Source organism: Marmota monax, unplaced genomic scaffold (assembly GCF_021218885.2).
Source record: "Marmota monax isolate L192 unplaced genomic scaffold, Marmota_monax_Labrador192_F-V1.1 WCK01_AAM20220418_F8-fsc00004, whole genome shotgun sequence".
Taxonomy (NCBI): Eukaryota; Metazoa; Chordata; class Mammalia; order Rodentia; family Sciuridae; genus Marmota; species Marmota monax.
The window spans coordinates 9,945,165-9,964,528 of record NW_026692881.1 but is presented as its reverse complement, the minus strand read 5'-3'; positions in this window follow the sequence as shown (position 1 = coordinate 9,964,528).

Below are 19,364 nucleotides of genomic sequence, written 5' to 3'. Positions count from 1 at the left end.
GTTCTACAACCTGTATGCATACCCAGGCTATGCGATGCATGTCTCTTGTTATGCGTCAGCCTCAATTTGTGTTAACTAGCAGGGAGAACAATTTTTTGAAGCCACCCTAACTAAAACTCATGCAGCAGAGGGGACCACTATTCATTATACCCCCCTCCTCTTTGACCAGAGGAGAAGGTATATACACCAAGTTACAGTCAGCTGGATGCCAAGGCACTGTTGGTAGACCCTCCTGCTGGCCCATTAAGGCCCCTACAGGGGTCTCTGATGGTGGAGGACCCACTGATGCTGTCAAGCATCTTCAGATAATCAAACTTTTGAAACCCCAAATCCCTGAGCTCACATATCATCCCTTAATGCTGCCTAAATCCCAGCTCCCAGATTTAGATACCAATACATTAGATATTTTGGAAACTACCTTCCCCTTGCTTAATAATTCCAACCCCACCCTTGCTGGTGATTGCTGGCTCTGCATGACAACAGGGGCAATCATGCCTATGGCAGTTGCTATTAATTCTATCATAGACAGTGATAATACATGCCAACCTGGATTTCCTTTTAAAGTACAGCCTATAGGCACTTTTACATCATGTCTTTTAGGCGCGATGCAGAATAATACCTATGATATTGATGTTGGAGTTACTTCCTTTGGAAATTGCTCAACAGTACAAAATTATTCCTCACCCACCAGGCTGGTACAATTTATTAAAGAACAGATTAATATTTTGGACTCTAAGCCCATACAGGTCCAGTATCATCATCTGGAGATGGAAGACTGTGCTGCCAACATTTAAAAGGATGTTCTACCCTTCTTTCAGGCTTATTTCTTAAGTTTACATCCCCACAGATCTCTCTTTCTTATATAAAAGTATAAGTAACAGCTCTGACCAACCATCTTCTGCCCTTGCCATAAGGGTTCGCTCCTCCATGGGCCCCTCCGCTTGGGGGAGGACTCACCCATGGAGTGAGGATGTTAGGCCATAATGACGGAGGGTGCAGGAAGGACTGCAGGAGGATGGATCCACGGATCCCAAAACCCAAGACCTCTGAGTGACACGCTCTGGTGCATGGCGGTTGGCATGCTCCCCCCTCAAAGCCGACTCCTCCAAAAACATGCCAAGGCCACCACGAAATCTCCCAGTGAAGACAATCTCCTAGTGAAGACGCTCGCTCGGATCAGGAGATATTCTAAGGCCTTCTAGAGGAACAGAGCCTCTATCACCCCCTAAAAACATGGCCAGTAAGGTATGGTCAGATATTTTATATAAGAAAAGGGGAGATGTCAGGGACTAGAAGGAAATTCTCCTTCAAAGATTAGCCTGACAGCCCCCTGGGAGACATCCTGCCTGGGAGGCATCCTGCAGCTACCTATCTCCCAGGAACATCCTGCGGTTATCAGGATCATCAGACATCTTGCACCTGGCAGTTTTACCACTCACATCCAGCAATTGTTGATTAGAGAGCTTCCCCATCCCCAGCATATAAATACCCCTGTGTGAACAATAAAAGTTTGCAGCTTGATCAGAATTTTTGTCTTGCTCTCACCTTTCGTGTCTCTTGTCCCTTCATTCCTCCCCATCTAGGTTCGCTGCCCACGTTGATGTGTCCTGCCGGACGGGACAATCAAATATTGTTTTATTCTACCCATCCCACCATTAGTTTGGAGGATATAAACAAGTGTACTAATTTTTAGAGTTAGCTTGAGTGTCTTAGTATGTTCAGATGCTATAACAAAACACCATAAACTGGGTGGCTTTTTTATTTTCACATTTTGGACGCTAGAAAGTCCAAGATCAAAGTGTCAGCAGGTTCGTTGTCAATTGAGGACTGACTCTTATTCAAAGGTGGTAGCTTCTCACTGTCCTCACATAATGGAAGGAGTGAAGGTCTCTTTTAGGCCATGTTTGCAAGGGCACTAATCCCATTTATGACAGCTCCATGTTCATGGCTGATACCTCCCAGAGGCCCCATCTCCTATACCATCACATGGATGAGTAGGTGTCAAAATATGAATTTGGGGAGGACACAAGCATTCAGATGACAGTCCTTAGAGATTTCAATACGCATCCATGATTTATCGAGTTCTAGTGTTATTTCATACATTTACCAGTTCCCTTTTAACCCCTCCTTCATCAGGTTATGCCATGATTAGTTATTTGAATTCTGTATTTTGAACCTCCCTAGATATTATTATTTTATACAATTAATATTAATTTAGATATACTACATATTTACCCTCTTCATTGTTCTTCCTTCATCTCTGAGTTTCCATCAGGATTATTTTCTTCTTCCTGAAGACCACTCTTTTTTTTTTTTTTTTGGTAGTCTGATGATGATACATTTTCCTATCTTTTGCTTAGGAATAGGCTGGCAGTTATTTTCTCTGAATACATTAAAGATTTCATCCCATAGTTTTCTGACTTCCACTATTCCTGTTGATAAGTCATTTGTTTGTTTTGAGAAGCTAAGTCTCAGTTTAGTTGTTACTCTTTTGAAGGAATTCTGTTTTCTTTCTTTGGCTGTTATAAAGATTTCATCTTTTGTTTGTTTGTTTTTAGTTTTACTGTTTTTAGTTATTTACCTGTTTGGAGTTGAATACATGGCCTGAGTATTTGATCAGTTTAGTAAAATTCTCAGCATTCATCAAATATAACTTCTTCCTCTTTCTCTTCTTTCTTCACAGGGATTTCAAACACATGTGTGTTAGATCTGCTCACACTTTATTTCTATTCTATTTTCCTATGCTTCACTCTAGATCTTTTCCTCTGACACTTCTTCTAGTTCACTAATTCTCTCTTCAACCATACCTAATCTTTTATAAATTCTACCAACTATGCTAATAATTGGGGTCACTGTATTTTTCAGTTCTAGATTTACTATTTGACTCTTCCTCAAATCTACCAGTCTTTTGTTATACTTTCCAGATCTCTTCATTTTTTCTATATTTTTTCCTTGGAACATTAAACATAATTGTTTTAAGTCTGTGTTCGAGAGTTCTAATGTTTAGGGCTGGGGTTGTGGCTCAGGAGTAGAGTATTTACCTAGCACATATAAGGCCATGGGTTCAATCCTCAGCACCACATATAAATAAATAAAATAAAGATATTGTGTCCAACCACAATTTAAAAATAAATTTAATTAAAAAAAAAACAGTTCCAATATCTAGATCCCATATGAGATTGTTCTATTATCTGTTATTTCTTCTGATTTAGTTCATGTTGTCTTGTGTCCATGTGCTTGATTATTTTTTGTTGTGTGTTCCATTTGTGTTTGTACAATTATTTTGAGGCTTCCTCTAGTGAGGGTTTATATGTGTTTGTTCCAGGTGCTTAGAGACATAGGTTTACCTTAATCCAATTTCTTAGACTGATGCCATTCAAAACTGGGCAAGAAAGTCCAAAGTTCACCCTTACTCTTAAGGTGTAGACTTTCAAGGTGTCAGCCCAAAGAGGCAGGAGTGGAAGGAGTTGGCCAACCACATCTATAAATCATAAATTCCAACTTTTGTTCCCTTATCCCCAGGAGACCTTTAAAAACATTGATCAGTCTCTCAACCACCTCATCCAGATTCCACAAACACCCTGAATGCCAGAATTATCCTTCTGGATTTCTTTCTTATCTTGATTCTTGTTAGTACCTTTTTGTATTCTGATGCCTTCAAACAGATTTTTAAAAAATATTTTTGTTTAACTTTACTAGTTATCCTCAACAAGGGATAATTAAATAATTAGGGTCCAAATTATCTAGTCTATAATTATTGATGGTAAAAATTCTTTTTTTAAATTAATTTCTTTATTTTGAGGTTGTTCTCTTTCTAAACTTTTTTCTATATTAAAATGTTTTTTATTTTATAAAATGATGATCACAGTAGATAAAAGGTTTTTTTCAGTGTGTTCTAGTTTTAATGTTTTGTTTGACCAAAAATAATGCCATGGAATGGGAGTTTAACTCAGTGGTAGAGGGCTTGCCTGGCATGCATGAGGCCCTGAGTTTGATCCCCATAAAATAAACAAATAAATCTAATATCAGCCCTCAAAATCCTTTTGAATTTTTAATGACTTTTTCAATGTGTAAATCCATGAACCACCATGGTATTATAACAAAACTACCTGATGGGAACTATCATTATTCCCATTTTATAGATGAGAAGACTTGTTCATAGAAGTTTCATAATACGACTTCCTCAAGATCATGCAAAAGGACTGAGTCTGATTTCAAACCAATGCTTTCTCGTCCTCTGGAAACTGAGGATTAAACACTTTTACTTTATATTTTTTTATTGTGGTTAAACACATATGACATGAAATTTACCATTTTAACTATTTTTAAATACACCATTCTGTAGTATTAAGTATATTTCCATTGCTGTGCAACCACCATCTCTATTCTTCTTCCTAACTTTTCTCCTTCCCCAGCTTAAATCCTGTGCCCAAGAAACATTAATCCCCCATTTTCACTTCCCTCCAACCCACTGCAAACTCCGTGTAACTTTCTATCTTTATAATTTGACCTCTTTAGATACTTTTTTTATGACTGGTTTATTTCACCCAGTAAATGTCTTCAATGTACGTCTATTTTATAGCATGTGTCAGAATTTCCTTCTTTTTTAAGGGTGAATACTATTTCATCATTTCCCACATTTTCTTTATCCATTCATCTGTTGATGGAAATTTGGGTTGCTTCTACCTAAAAGTTTTTATTTACTCTTACTTTACTTACAAATTTTGGTATGCATTCATTCATTCATTCATTCAACAAGTATTTGTGAGTTTCTAGTACAAACTCACAGGTGTGACAATTCAAACTAACTTCTGGCTGTCACACAGATATTTTGCGGTGAGATAAACAAGCAACTGTAGCGAATGATAGACAAGCAAATATATTCATTATTTTAAAAAGTTATGCAGTGTGATAAATGATATGCATGGAGTTAATAGGGAGCTGCAAGAGCCAGCAAGTTGGAGTCTACTTTAGATAGGGGGCTCAGGAAGACATCTTTGAAAAGGTAACATTGAAGCCAGAATTAGACAGGCAGATAGGCAAGGGTCAGATCCAGAAATTGGGGGAATTGAAATGTCAATTCCTTCAGAGCCCTTCCTCCACCCTTATGCAGATAATCTGCCCCTGCTCCAACCAGTTGCTAATGTAACCTGTCCCAGGGATTGTCCCTCCCTACAGAGTTGTTAATTACACCCCCTCCTGCCCGATCACTCCTCCCCCAGCCCCTTCAGCCCACCAGTTTCCCACCTTTTGGCCATCCCACCGAGCATTTCCTGGGCCTAGTCAAGTATGAAGGAAGGAGAAACATAAGGGGAAGAGAGCAGGAGAACAAAGGAAGCCTAGGATATAAAAAGACAAAACACCCTCACTTCTTGGGAGACCAGGATACCAGTTATGGCCTCCTTCTCCCTCCTGGGAGAAGTCTATGTTACCCCTTTTAAAATAAACCTTGCTTTACATAATTGGTGGTGTCAACATGAAAACAAAATTTCAAATGAAAAAGGAGGTCAACGTGTGAGGAATATGGGAGGCAGAGAGATAGCCAGGACACACAATAAGTGTGGGACAGGTTTACCTATTCAAAACCCAAACCCAAACGCCCTGGCCTCCATCTTGGGGGATGAGAGGGAGAGTGTGAGGGATCAGGTGGGAAAGGTAGGCAGCCCTTTTCACAACAGGAAAGAGTCTTGATTTTTTTTCTGAGTAGGACAGAGTAGCAGACATGAAGGTACCCACGCATATCCTCTTGGCCCAGATACCTAATGTCAATAGTTGCTTACTGCAAGCACCTGTGACTGTCTGCCTGGGGACTGCGTGCAAGGCAAGCCAAAAGTTCCAGAATCAATGTACCCAAAAATACTATCAGGGCTTTGGAGGATCAGTACTATACCCTGTCCCTGGCTGGCTGACTCTGAGACACAGTCCCCCTGCATCTCAGAGTTCCTCAGCAGCATTGAGCTCCAGTTGTCCTCAATTTAATACGGTTTTGGTTGGCTTCCAGGTCTCTTGTCTCCACTCTCCTATAGATGTTTTCTACTGTCACGTCCCAAATAAACTATTTGCACTGAAAATCTTATCTCAGACCTGAGTTGAAGGTACTCAAATCAGGAAAGATGAGGAACATTCAAGAATATTTTAAAAAATCACTCAGGAACTTCTGACTTCTAGTAATGATGGATTCACTTAGGGTAACCTTCCTATTAATAATTATAAACATTGACAACGTAAAATAACAGTTCAAAGTCTCCAGAGAGCAACCAAAACCCAGCAGAAACTGGAGGAGATAAGCTCTTAAAGAAGGAATCTGGAATGGAAGAATGCTACTTTTTTATATATTTACTTGAAGGCATTTCTCAGTCTGTAAGTACAAGAAAGAGAGCGCTCAAGAAGAAAATGTCAGTTTCATCAAAGTGAAGAGTCAAAGTATGAAAATCAGGGATGACATAACAGCTGGAAAATGAAGGATAAATTCCAGAAACACTGACTCACACAAGGGGAGCCTCGAATTTTCCACCTCCTCAAATCCTTGACAACACTTGAGCCAAGCATGCATAAAGACAAGGACCCCAATGGAAAATAACTGGAAGACTGAAAAACTAAGCAACTATCCAGTGCTGGAGATCTGAATTTGGAGTTCAAGACCCAACAAACTCTTGGAAGTTGGTAAATACTTCAGGTCTTCCATGGAAACCCAAAAGGAGTAACTCCAATCCTTAGAAATAAGAATCACATCCCAGTACTAAAGATTATCCATATAAACCTGCAGTAACAAAGCCCATAGGCAAATATAAAAGAATCTTTTTTCTTCCATTTCTTATCCCTTAAAAGATAACTATTTAAAGCAAGGATAACAGGTTTTTTGGTATGGTTTACAATGTATGTAGAAAAAAATGGAATATTACTCAGCCATTGACTCATCTGGTAAATGGAAGAAACTGGAGAATATTATAAGTGAAATAAGCTGATCCCAAAGAACCCAAGGCAGAACATTTTCTCTGATATTCAAATGCCAATTCACAATGTGGGGGTGCAAAGAATAGAGATATTTTGGACTAGACAGAGGGGAGTAAAGAGAGGGGAGGGAGCATGAGGGTAAGAATGATAGTAGAATGAATCAGACTTATTATCCTATGTGCATATATGATTACATCACCTGTGTAACTCTATATCAGAAGAATGAGAAATTATACTCCATTTATGTATGATGTGCCAAAATGCATTCTACTGTCATGTATAACTAATTAGAACAAATAAAAAATATATTTTAAAAAAATAGGTGGAAATAATTGTGCAGAGAATAGAAGGAAAACTGCATGTAATGGAACATTACTGTAATCCCAGCAACTCAGGAGGCTGAGGCAGGAGGATCACAAGTTTGAGGCCAGCCTCAGCAGTTTAGCAAGACTCTAAGCAACTTACTAAGACCCTGTCTCAAAATATCAAAATAAAAAAATAAAAAAGACCGAGCATGTAGTTCAGATGTAAAGCACCCCTGGGTTCAAACCCCAGTATCCCCTTAAAAAAAAAGAATGGGAAGAAGTAAAGGAAATTAAGTTCGGTAGGAAATTTCTTATGTTATATGGAAAGTAATGGGATATTAATTTAAGGTAAACTTTTTAAAATGAAGATGCATATAGTAGTACTTGGAACAACCAATAAAACAAAAAGATATAGCTAAAAATTCAAGATAATAAATATAATAGAACACAAAATCTTTTTATTTTATTTTTTCATAATACTGGAGATTGAACTCAGGGTTGCTCTACCATTGAGCAACATCCTCAGGCTCCCTTTTTTCAAATTTGATTTTGAGACAGAGTCTCACTAATTTGTCACAGCTGGCCTCAAACTTATGATCCTTCTGCTTCAGCCTCCCAGTCCCTGGAATTATAGGTTTATACCACCACACCCAGCTTTAAAAGTATTTTTTAGTTAACTCAAAAGAAAGCAGAAAATTAGGAACAGAGAAGACAAATAGAAAACAAAAAGATGATAGGTTTGAAGTATATCCATAATTACATTAACTATAAATGGACAAAACAATTAAAGCAGAGATTGGCAGACTCAGCTATGTGCTTTATACAAGAAACATTAAAGGTAGAGGAAGGTTGAAAGGAAGCTGAAAAAAGATATATCTTGCCAACATTAAGCCTGTTAATGTCAGATAAAGTATACTTCGAGGTAAGAATTATTACCAGAGAGGGCCATTTTATAATAGTTAATGAAGAAAATATAACAATCATAACTGCATATGCACCTAATAATGGGGCTTCAAAATACACAAAGCAAAAACCATCAGAATAAGGGAGGAATAGATAAATCCACAATTGCTTAGAGATTACAACTCTCTTCTCAGTAATTAATAGAACAAAAAGACGTAATGTCAACAAGGGTGTAGATTTAAGCAACATTATTAAACAATTTAGCCTCATGGACATTTACAGAACCCTAGACAACCGAAGAATACGCATTCTTTCCAACTGCATGTACAACATTCACCAAGACAGAACAAATGCTATGACTCAAGGTTTAAATTGAATATTGAACATTCCTGTTGTTAAAAAAAAAAAAAATCTCTTGACAGTCTGCTCTATTGCTTTCCCCAGTTGCTCTGCAATTACCATGCTCTCTCTTCTCCATCCCCCTTTTTTTCTTCCTTTCTGTTCCTTGACGGTGATAATCAATTTGGTCATGGTCGTGTTTGTACTTCTGACCTTGTTAACTCGTGGTCTCAAGATCTCATTCCCTGCCTGGGGAGGCTTACTGAGAGGTATCTTCTTAAATAAAGACAGTTTACTCCCTGAGGAGAATTTTTGTAATTCGATGTTATTTTATTTTTTTCACCTAAGTTTCAAGTGAACTGAAATTTTATGGGAGGATTGTTCCCCCATGGCAAGAATTCTAGCCCAAACCTGGCTCTTCGGAAGACTTCAAGGTGATGTGACATTCCCGTACTCTCGCCCACCTGTGGGTACCTGCCACGGCTGAGCTAGGAAGCAACACTCCTTAGACTTGCGGGAGTACATGCAGCTCAGTTTGCTTCCTCACACTGCTCCTTTGACGATGATTGCCTTATTTCAGGCAGAGGCGAGTTTCCCAGTGGTTGTCATCCATGCTGTGACGATATGCTTCACCAGAAGAGGGAAGTGGCTGATTCCCAGGAACCAGCAGTAGCAGACAGGCTTGGCTTCTAGAACAGACAGTGTGGCTCCTCAAAGGCAGAGTGGGAAGCAGAGAGGCCAAGCCACAAAGAGGAGCAACCTCAACAGACGCAGGGCACACATGAAACCAAAGGCCAGGCCTCCCACAGCCACACCATGTGTGGAGGCCTCCTCACACAAGGCAGCCCATGTGGGGAGCAGAGCCACGGGAACATTTTTGATGGACAAGATTAGCATGGGAACCATGACCCACCCACTGAAGGAAGCTCAGATTGGCAAAGGAATATCCTTTCCTAAGTGAGCAACATGTCAATCATGCAGAGAAGAAAGAGACTTCATACATCTTCCTCCTTTAGGAAAGTCTATTTTTTTTTTAAATTTTATTTTATGTGGTGCTAGGAATCAAACCCAGGGTCTTGTGCATGCTAGGCAAGTGCCCTACCACTGAGCCGCATCCCCAGTCCCTCCAATTTTTAAAATAATTATGTGATTCCTCTATTGTTTCCAGGCATTTTAGCAAGTATTTGCATATACACATTATTTCCTATTCTCACAATAATCCTGCATGTAGGGTGCTGTTATTCCCTTTTTCCAGATAAGGAGGTTGATAGCTGGAGACATTAACTCACCCAAAGCACGCAGTTGGTTCACGGTGGAGAAAAGGTTGAAAACAGAGATCATTTGTTCTAAAGTCCACACCACGCTGTTTTTTAAAGAATTCCCTTAGAAACAACAAAGAACTTCATTCAATAACCGCATTCCGTAATCCTAAAAGAACTTCTCTGGCCCCTTGGGAAGCCTCCAGACTCCACAGATAATCTTGCCTCGCTCCCTCTCATCCAACTCTTTGTTGTCCCTGGGCCAGGTGGCTTCTGGACCTAATCTTGTCCTTCTGGCTCTCCACTTGTTCGTCCTAACGCTTCCTGCTAAAAAACATGACTTCTATTTTTTTAGGCTCAAATCTTGGATGCTCTGCTAAGGTCTTCCTTTTCACTTTTAGTTTCTGGTCAGAAGAATATGCTTAGATCCAGTGTGATCTTTATAACTGTGACAACTGACAGTTATAATGCTCAGTGAATAATGTCGCCTTTCTACCTCTGGAACAAAAAGGAAATAACCTTACAAAGGCCATTCATTAAGAGTCCACTAGTGCTAGAGTTACCTCTTTCTGTTTTTAACAATTGACTTTATTCTTTTTTTTTTTCCCCCGGTGCTTGGGATCAAATCTAGGGCCTAGCACATGCTACAGTAAGCCATGCCCCAGCTCTAGACTTAATTTTTTAGAGCAGTTTTAGGTTCATAGCAAAATTGGGAGGAAGGTACAGAGTTCCCATATATCAACTGCTTCCACATACATAACCTCTCCCATTATCAATATCCCCCAAAATAGTGGTTCATGCGTCACAAATGATGAACCTACATTAACACATCATTATCAGAGTACATTAGAGTTCTAGAATTACATTTATTTACTGATTCATTCATTCATTTATTGGTGGGGGTTGAATCCAGGGCATTTGCACATGCTAAGCTTGCACCTACTACTGAGCTATACAACCAACCCTAGGATTATCTTTTATGCCATTTGCTTTGCTTAAAAACCTCTGTTGAGCCTCTGTACACTTCAGTCCACATTTCTCAGAATGCAGATCATCAGGATCCAACCATCTTCTCTAGGGTCATCTCTATTTTTCCCCCTCACACCGAATTTCCCACGTCTCTTCCATGCTTTCACATCTCTTTGTTTATGCAATTCTTGTTTCCTCTACCAAGAAAACCCTATCCCTATGCTTAGAGAATTCAGGACCTAGTCTGTCCTTCCTCAGTGCTTCCATGACTTTTTGTGTATATCTCCACGACAGTGGTTTATTGCAATTCAATCCAATAAATGCTTGAAAAGCAACCCAGTGCTGGGCAAAGAATGAGGCACAAGGTCATGAAAATGAGATAGCCAGGGTGCCTGTTCCCCAAAAGCACCCAGCTCAGTGAAAGCAATAACACCAATACAATCATTAAAACACATCAGAAAAGGAAAATATGCAAGGAGAAGGAAAGTCAACCCAGCCTGGGGACACCAGGGAAGACAACATGGAGGTGATGACTTCCCCCGTATCTGAAAAAGTATGACACAGTTTATGGAGGGGGTGAGGAGCAGCCCAAGCTAAACCCTTTCTCAAGTCTATTCCATTTATCTATATTTCTATCCTTATTCCAGGATCACATATTTTGATTATTATTACTTTTTAGAAAGTTTTAAAATTGGGACGTATGGGTTCTCCAATCTAGTTCTTCTTTTTCAAACTTATTTTGACTATTCAGAGTCCCTTTACAATTTCATGTGAATTTTATAATCAGCTTTCCCATTTCTGCAAAGAAATAAGAATGGACACTGGCATTGAATCTGGAGATCTTTTGAATGGTATCACCTTCTTAATACTCTTGAGCCTTTCAATCCATGAACACAGGGATGCCTTCCCAATTATTTAGGTCTTCTTTAATTTCTTCAGCAATGCTTTGTAGTTTGCAATGTACAAGTCTGGCACCTTCTTTTTTTTTTTCAATTTTTTTTAGATGTTGATGAACCTTTATTTTATTCATTTATTTATATGCAGTGCTGAGAATCGAATCCAGTGCCTCACACATGCTAGGCAAGTGCTCTACCACAACCCCAGCCCAACTCTGGCACCTCCTTGGTTCATTCACTTCTACACATTTGTTCTTGTTTAATTCTAACTAAAGAAAAAAAGTATTAATTAAATTATTTTCTCAATCTATGACTGTATATTTTCCCCCTTTGATTTGTTAATACATTGTTAGATTGCCGAAAATGGAACCATCATTTTAACCCTGATATAAGTCTTACTTGATCATGAAATGTGATGCCAGATAGAGGAGGGAAAGGCTAGACTAGTGGAGATCAGAGAAATGAGAAGCAAAATCACAGTCTTGATGACTGATCAGATGTGAAGGCTGAGGACTGAACAAGGATGACACATTTCTGGTTGGAATTACTGGGTGGACAGTGGTGGCGTTCACTTAGAAAGAAAACACAGACCAAATAGATTTGGAAAGAAGATAAATTTTGTGGAGGACATGTTGAGTTTGGATGTCTTTGGGGCATGGAAATTCATTGAAAAGGTAAAGTGTAGAATATTGGCCCAAGGTTGGTTGAAATTATGCTCCATGAACTCAACTGAAGAAGGAAGTGAGACAGAAGTGGAGGTTGGTAGACACTGTTAGCTGTTTACTCAGCATCTAATATTCCCTTTTACTGATAAAATGCTGATTCTGTTGGGAAAACTAAGCTTAAAAAACCACCAAAACAGAAGCTTTATTTCCCAGCCTTCTTTGCAGCTAAGGGTGGGTAGTCATTTGATATGGTTCTGGCCAAAGAGACAAAAGCAACGGATACAGGGTGGAGCTTACAGGAAAGAAAGGTTAAAAAGAGCTGATGGGGAGAGTCTAAGCCCCCCTCTCAGAAAAGCACAACTGAAATGAAACTGGTTTGCACAGTGACTCATTTGGGGCAATGTAGCCTGTTTTGCTGGCCAGCACATCTGAAAGGGATTTGGGAGAAAGAGCCCATTTCTACTTAATTTGGGGGTAAGGAATCTAATAAATGGGGTGACTAAACACCATTGGAATGGAAAGTTCTGAAAAAAACCACTCTTGTTTGCCAGATCCATCTCTTTTCAGTGCCCTCAATGCTTTCTTCCTCAGGGTGTTGGGGGAACAGTATAGGACCATAATATAGTATGTGGGTTTCATGGACTCAGACAGACTGGGTTCAAGTCTCAGCTCTGCAAATTCAGTACATCCCTTAATCTCTCTGAGCCTCAATTTTCCCTGAGGCAAAATGGTGGCAATGATAGTTCCCATCTGGTAGGATTGTTGACAGATGAAGAATGAGGTAAAATAGTTCAAGTAAGATGCATGGCACGGTATTCAAGTGTTAGCTGTTGTTATGACTCTTGCTCTTATTTCAGTTTAGGTAAACTAAATTCATTATTGGATTTTTAAAATGATGAATTGTTTTTGGAAAGTCCTTATTTGAGTTACCCGAGTGAGAAGCATCCTTTGTTAATACCATAAGAAGTGACTATAGCGTCTAATGATTGCAGAGTCTCAAGGAAGGGAGCTATAAACTTTGGCTGAAATTGCCTACCTTGAACTCAGACCAGCCTGCAGAGTGGAAGAATCTAGAGTGGGGTCATGTTCCAAGGATGGGGAGGGAGAGCAGGAGGGGAGACAAGGAAGCTGGCCAACCTGCCAGCTCTCAGCAATAGACAGAAGCAGAGAGCCCTGATCTCCCCTGGAGACTAGTCCTTCCACCATACTCAGGCCATGAAGCAGTTTTTAGCATAAGGTGGCAACTAGAAAATCAGAAAAAAGCTTCAGGGTTCTAAAAGAAAACAGAATCCTTTAGGATTCCAATCTTGGCCAACCCAAAAAGCACAGCCTGACCTGAAGCCAATGCAGGGTATCTACACTTGAGAAGATTAGCTTTCTGCAGAGGCCAGCTATGTCGCAGAGCCCTGAGCATGAGTGAGACTAACAGAGGAAGGCTGGGGTGGGGCCGATGTGTCACAAAAGAAGAGCAAATGCCTGAATGCAGGGCCTTTCCCGGTGGAGTGGAGGATGTTGGCACTCTGCCCAGACCTGCTCACACCACCAGCACACTGGCTCCTGTGGTCCTTTAGGCCCAGCAGCACCTGCACCTTTTGAAGAAGGGCTCACCTCAGATTGCCAGAGTCCCTTTCCCTGTGTGTCCGAAGAGCCAGAAGTACCTGGGAATTTCCATCTCCTTGGGGGCAGCGCTAACCAATGATGGCTGGCCCTGATCAGGATGAAGGGAGGTTTGACTGTGTGCCTCAGAGCTCCCCTGGGGGACTGTGCTCGATAGTGCACCCTTGATCATCCTCCTGCCTCCCTTCCCCCATTCCTTTTCCCTTCTTTCTCTGGGGATACTTTTGAGCATGTCACTTGACAAGGATCTTCCATGTTTCAGGGTTTGTGTCTGGGAAGCCAAGTGCCTCTCAACAAAGGTGCCATCACCCTCCCTCTCAGGTACATCTCAGATATGAAGAGAGAGAAAGACAGAGACCAAGGGGCATTCTGGCATGAACTGAGCCACTTTTGTCCAGACAAGAACCCTGGCCTGGCCAGCACAGCTTATGGTCAGAAGAGAATGGTTCATTCTAGAAAAATCATTGTAACCTGGGGGCAGATAAAGCCAACACTTTGTCTTTGGGTAGAATTTCCTCTTCGTTTCCTTTAGTGAATGCCTCCACAAACCACAGTGGGTTGGGTATATAAAGACTCTTTGACTCAGACCTGGAGGAAGTTCAATGTCAGGTCAAAAAGTAGAGAAAGGGAGGTGAGAGAACATGCCCAGAGAGCAGGTCAGAGTGAGGTGATGGCTCTAGACCATTACTGCCCAGCTTCCCTGGACAGCCAAGTCAGAGGGTACTGAGACCAGAGGCCCAAGGTTGGCAAATGTCCCCTCTTGATCTCTTCTTTATATTTCAGACAGAGTGACCTTTCTGGAAGGTATTGTACTGTGAGATTATTGTGGTAGGTAAAATAATAGCTCCTCAAAAACTTCCATTGCTTAACATCTAGAACCTGTGAATGTTTCCTTATATAGCAAAAGTGACTTTACAGATGCAATTTTCTTTTTCTTTCTTTCTTTCTTTCTTTCTTTTCTTTCTTTCTTTCTTTCTCTCCTCCCCCTCCCCCTCCTCCTCCTCCTTCTTCTTCTTTTTTTTCCCCAGTACTGTGGAAGCACATGGCATATGACCTTCCACCATTGAGCTACATCTCTAGCCCAGCAGCTCAGGAAGCTGAGGCAGAAGGATTGCAAGTTCAAAGCCAGCCTCAACAATTTAATGAGGCCCCAAGCAACTTAGTGAGACCCTGTCTCTATATAAAATATAAAAAGGGCTGGGGTTGTGGCTCAGTGGTTAAGCTTGGGTCCAATCCTTGGTATAAATAAATAAATAAATATAAATATAAGTATTAAAAGATAAAGAGAGACTGTAGTGTCAGAGAGAGAGAGCAAATGTGACAATAGAAGCAGAAGTCAAAATGACATGGCCATGAGCCAAGGAATGCAGGCAGCCTCTAGAAGAGGGCAGGGGCAGGATTCTCCCCTAGAGCCTCCAGAAGGAACACAGCACTCCCTATGTCTTGATTTAAGTCCAGTGAGACCCGTTTTAGAATAAATTATGACCTCTGGAATTATGAGAACAAATTTGGGTAACTTAAGCCCCTTTGTTTGTGGTAATTTGTTACAGCAGCAGTAGGAAATGAAGAATTTTCCAGAGAAGAGTAGGGAAGCAAGACATTCTTGAGGACAAGTACAAAGGCTACGGTAGACGTGGCAGAATGTGGCAGAACGTGGCAGAACGTGGCAGGTTGGAAAAACAGCAAACATCTCCAGGTCAGAAAACCTGGCGGTGGGCCTTGTTGCTCACCCTTCCCTCCACTGCCTTCTCTTTTGGTTTGGGTCCCTCCTCTTGCCTGAGAGGCCACGTGCCTCAGGGGAGGCTGGCAGGTAGGAGGGGGACTGTTGGCCTGAGAGTGAGGCCGGCTCCTCACCAGCGGCTAATTCAGGAGTGGGTCAGAGCCAGGTTCTGGCCAATTCAGGAGTGGGTCAGAGCCAGGTTCTGGCCAAAGACAAAGGAAAGGAAATTCTCAGAGAAGGGGGCTCTGAGGAGTGCTTGCGCCCCTCCTCTCCCTCTGGACATTGTCAGATCTGGCCATCTGTGTGGAACTCCTGCAGCCATCTTACCACCCAGCTTGACAGGGGGACAGAACCGGGCTCTTCATGGGTATCACTGAGCCCTTGAAACAAGCCACCTACAGTCCCCCCTACTCCTGGACTTCCTGAATTATGACAGATTACATTTTCCTAGAATCGGAGTCAGTTTCTGTGACTTGCAGCCAAAAGCATCCTAACTGATGCAGTTGATTTCAAAGGTTGAGGCCAGATTACAGAGGCCATGAGGATCGTGACAAGGGATGAGAAATGTAGCCACATAAAGTAGAGTGACCTCACTTGTGTTTGGGACAAATGACTGTTAATGCCCGGAAGACTGGGGACAGACAGAATTGAGGAAGTCTGGGGTCCCTCCAACCCTAGATTGGGGTGTGTGCCAGCTTCCCCAGAGGCACAGTGGCTTCTTGCAGTAAGAGGAGAGGCCAAGAAAAAAATGGGGTTCCCTTAAGAAAAATGGAGGGAACTGAGGCCAGAGAGACAAGCAACAGTGCCCACGGCCACCAAGTGTCTGCTCGGCAGTCCAGGATTACCAAAGGCTGTGACTTCAGGATGGGGAACAATAGAGGGGAGCAGACTCGGGTACTAACTGAGAGCTTGGAACCTTCAGGAAGGTGGAGCACGTGAAGTTGAAGATAACTACAGGATTTTTAAAAATATATGTGTACTCATTGCTGTAATCCTGAGAATTAAGTCTCTTAAATGCCTCCAAACATGCATTAAAGGAAAAGCTCAAGTCTCCTTCCCCTCCGCCTTCAGCCGGGCTGGAGCCTGTATTTAGAGCCAGTCAGAAGCCATTCTGAACTGAAGTCAGCACAGATGTTAAGGGTACGATTCACCCCCAGAAAAACTGCAGGGTCCACACCCTCCCCCAGAGGGGCACCAACATGGTCTTTCTTCCTTCTTTTGTCTCTTGCATAAAAAGGGGCCACCGCCGAAACATCTGGAAGTGCACGGAGACCTCCCCTCTGCTTTTTGCCTCCTGTACCACATGGAGGGATAAGCCAGGGAGCGCACTTGGCAATGACATTAGCACCCCTCCAGTAGCCTCACTCAACAGTGTCACTTTTCAATTAAAAAAAAAAAAAAAAAAACTTCATTTCATCGTTTTGCCCCAGGTCAGAGATTCCTTTCTCAGGTACCAATGTCATCAGAGGCTGGAGTCCCTATGATGACAAGAAGGCCCCCAGCTCACATATTCCAAATGGCACCTGAGTCCTGGCTTCTCCGCCGGGAAGCAAACAGCACACGCGGCTGAGGGATGATGGATGGGCTGAACACTGAAGTGTGGAGTGATGGACGCCTCCATTTGAAGGATGGGGAGTATCCGTGGACGATCTGCATGTTCAACACCATAAAAGATGTCCGATGAAAGATTTCTGCTTGAGAGGCTGCCGAGGGCTGGCCTCCTCCTTCAGCGGGACTCCCATTCAGGCCCTGTATTTATATAGGTGAATATATTACAGTGTGAGATTTTCAGGTTATATTTCACAGATGACATTTCTAATCTGCCTCAAAAATGTAAACATAGCAGGGGTGATCTGCAGAAGTGCCGCCTGGAGCCACCAGCAGATGGAAAATTCAGTGGGAAGTTCAGCCTGTCTCCAGTTTAACTGGGTTGAAGAATGCTGCAAAAACAGGTGTTGTCTGACACAAGTAATAATTATCTTTCACCTTGATGGATGTTAGTTTAATCTGTTCCTTACACGGTAGCTTGGTCCCAGCTGACTGAATTTAGTGCCCCAAAAGCAGATGAGAGGATGAGTGTGGCTGGTATGTGACACTATTGACAAGACAAGGCTCTGGGGAAATTTTGATTGATTTTTCAAAAGGAGACTTAAGTCATTTCTCCTATTAGCCCAAGAAATATTGAAATCTAAAGGGATGTCCCGGTACTCTGTTAGGGTCCGAACATTTTCATTAATGGATTTTAAAAGAGTTTCATTGAGCGCAGGAGTCAATTCGATGACTTTAACAGAAAAAGGAAAATGAATTACTAGAACATTTTCAAAAGGCATGAATACACCCGACACATTAACGCTCCAGAAGAAATTACTCAGCCAGAGGAACTGAAATGGCAGCTGGGGAGAATGGAGAAGAAACCCTTCCAAGTGCTGATCAGAAGCAGCCTTCCTCAGAATCTTTCAAACCAGAGGGCTTCCAACTTGAGAAGTTATGTGTCTCAGAGTCCCAAAGAGGACTGTACTAAGCAGAGTGCCGCATTGTCACCACAGCATGCTTTCTTTTCAATCCTCTGGCACCTTCTTTTCCCGTTTTGTGGGTTTGTTTGTTTTTGCAATGACGGGCATTTCAAGAAGAGGCTGGCTTGGACAGTCTTTTGGAAGTCAATTCAGAAGGAAAAATAATCTATTACCACCCCCATGATAGGAATAAATACTGTATTATAGATAATATTCAGAATAAACCCTGTAAAACTGACCATATTCAATTCATTCAATATTAAAATTCCAACCACGAAAGTTAGTAGAGGGTCTCAGCAAAGGCTGTGACCCTGAATTGCCCAGGTCTTGTGCTTTCATCCACTGCCTGTATGACCTTGAGCAAGGCACTTTTCTAAGCCTCTGTTTTCCTCATCTGCAAAATGGAGACGATGGATTTCCTACTTCATGGAACTTCATTTTAGTTTTAGCATTACACCATCCCGGGTGGGGGTGGGAGGGGACAAAATGATGAGTGAGATGTGTGCATGTGTACTCTCTCAGAGAATATGAGAATAAGAGAATCAGAGGGACATTGACTGTTACAGAATATTAATGGAATAATGACCAAATGTAATGTGCAACTAAAGAATTCTGGGATAGGGCTGGGGATATACTTCAGCTGGTAGAGTGCTTGCCTCACATGCACAAGGTCCTGGGTTCAATCCCCAGCACCACAAAAAAAAATAAATAAATAAGAATTTTGGGATAATTCATGACTTATCTCAACAGGAGCCTTGAAAACGTAGGAAGAGATGTCAGCAGGTAGAGGGAGACTGCTGTCATGGAGATGCAAAGAGAGTGGTCTCCCAGCTGAGGGCCAGTGTGAAGGGAACCACGTGGGGTTTATCCGACCTCACACCCCTGAACCCACAGCAACACACAGGAAATATTCAGGGCATTTTACAAATACTCTTCCACCCATAGCACCCCCGAAATGGTTGTGTTAACAAGCCAGGAGCAGAGCCATCCATTTGATGTGGGTGAATCACCCATGAACTTTATACAAACCAGAGTCCTCTCTGGCTCCAGTACCAGGATGAGATGCCATGGGGACCACAGGATGGGTGTAAGAGCTGGTGGAGAAGCAGATCCTGTGTGCCTGGTGCTCAAATATCCCCATTTCAATCCTCCAGTGAGCACAATGGTCACAAACCAGACCAAAACTGGCTAGACTTTTCCCAGGATTTTACTTCCAACTATTCC